Here is an 858-nt window from a genome sequence, read left to right on the forward strand (position 1 = left end):
CTTTACTCCTTCCACATATACCTACTCTCCTTGTATTCAAGTGCCCCCTGTGGAGGCCACCCAATATGAAATTAAGTCCAGTATAATCCAAATGTTACCTTCATTTTATGGACTTAGTAATGAGGACCCTTATAAACATCTTGAAGAATTTCTTGAAATATGCTCAACTGTCAAAATTCACAACTTCTCCGATGATGCTCTTAGGTTAAAATTATTCCCTTTCTCACTTAAGGACAAAGCCAAATATTGGTTACATACTTTGGATTCCATGACTATATCAACTTGGGACCAGCTGCAAGGAGAGTTTCTCAAGAAATATTTTCTCATAGAAATAACTAATCAAATAAGGAAAGCCATAACTAGTTTTTCCCAATTAGATGGAGAAATGTTTCATGAAATATGGGAGAGATTAAAGGACCTTATTAGAAAATATCCCCACAATGCTGTACCCAAGTGGCAATTAAGCCAATATTTTTATGATGGGCTATCTGAAAGACATCGACAAATGGTCGATGCATCATGCGGTGGGACATTCATGCTGAAAAATGAGAATGAGGCATGGCAACTATTTAAAATTTTAAGTGAAAATTTATTACATCATTTGTCTGCCTCTATTAGAGATAAACCCATGTTAAACCCAAAGAGAGGTGGAATATATGAAGTAGGAAATGCTATAGATATCCATCATAAGGTAGATGAATTGTCCCAAAAGTTAGATCGATTATTAAGTATAGGACAGTCACCTTCTCCATCCCGTCAGATACAAGATATATGTGCATTGTGTTTGAGCCCCACTCATTGTGTAAATGATTGTCTGGTTGCACCACAGTTTCCTGAATATGTACAAGAACAAGTCCA

General features: G+C 36.2%; 1 non-coding gene across 1 annotated transcript; it reads right to left on the reverse strand.

Annotated features, from left to right (window-relative positions):
* Window positions 1-340: 340 nt before the first annotated feature.
* On the reverse strand, window positions 341-446 carry LOC140851388 (small nucleolar RNA R71). Its single transcript, XR_012134141.1, has one exon. It is a non-coding gene; the product is annotated as a small nucleolar RNA R71 (small nucleolar RNA).
* Between the last annotated feature and the right edge of the window lie 412 nt (window positions 447-858).

Source organism: Elaeis guineensis, chromosome 8 (genome assembly GCF_000442705.2).
Source record: "Elaeis guineensis isolate ETL-2024a chromosome 8, EG11, whole genome shotgun sequence".
In the NCBI taxonomy this organism is placed as follows: domain Eukaryota; kingdom Viridiplantae; phylum Streptophyta; class Magnoliopsida; order Arecales; family Arecaceae; genus Elaeis; species Elaeis guineensis.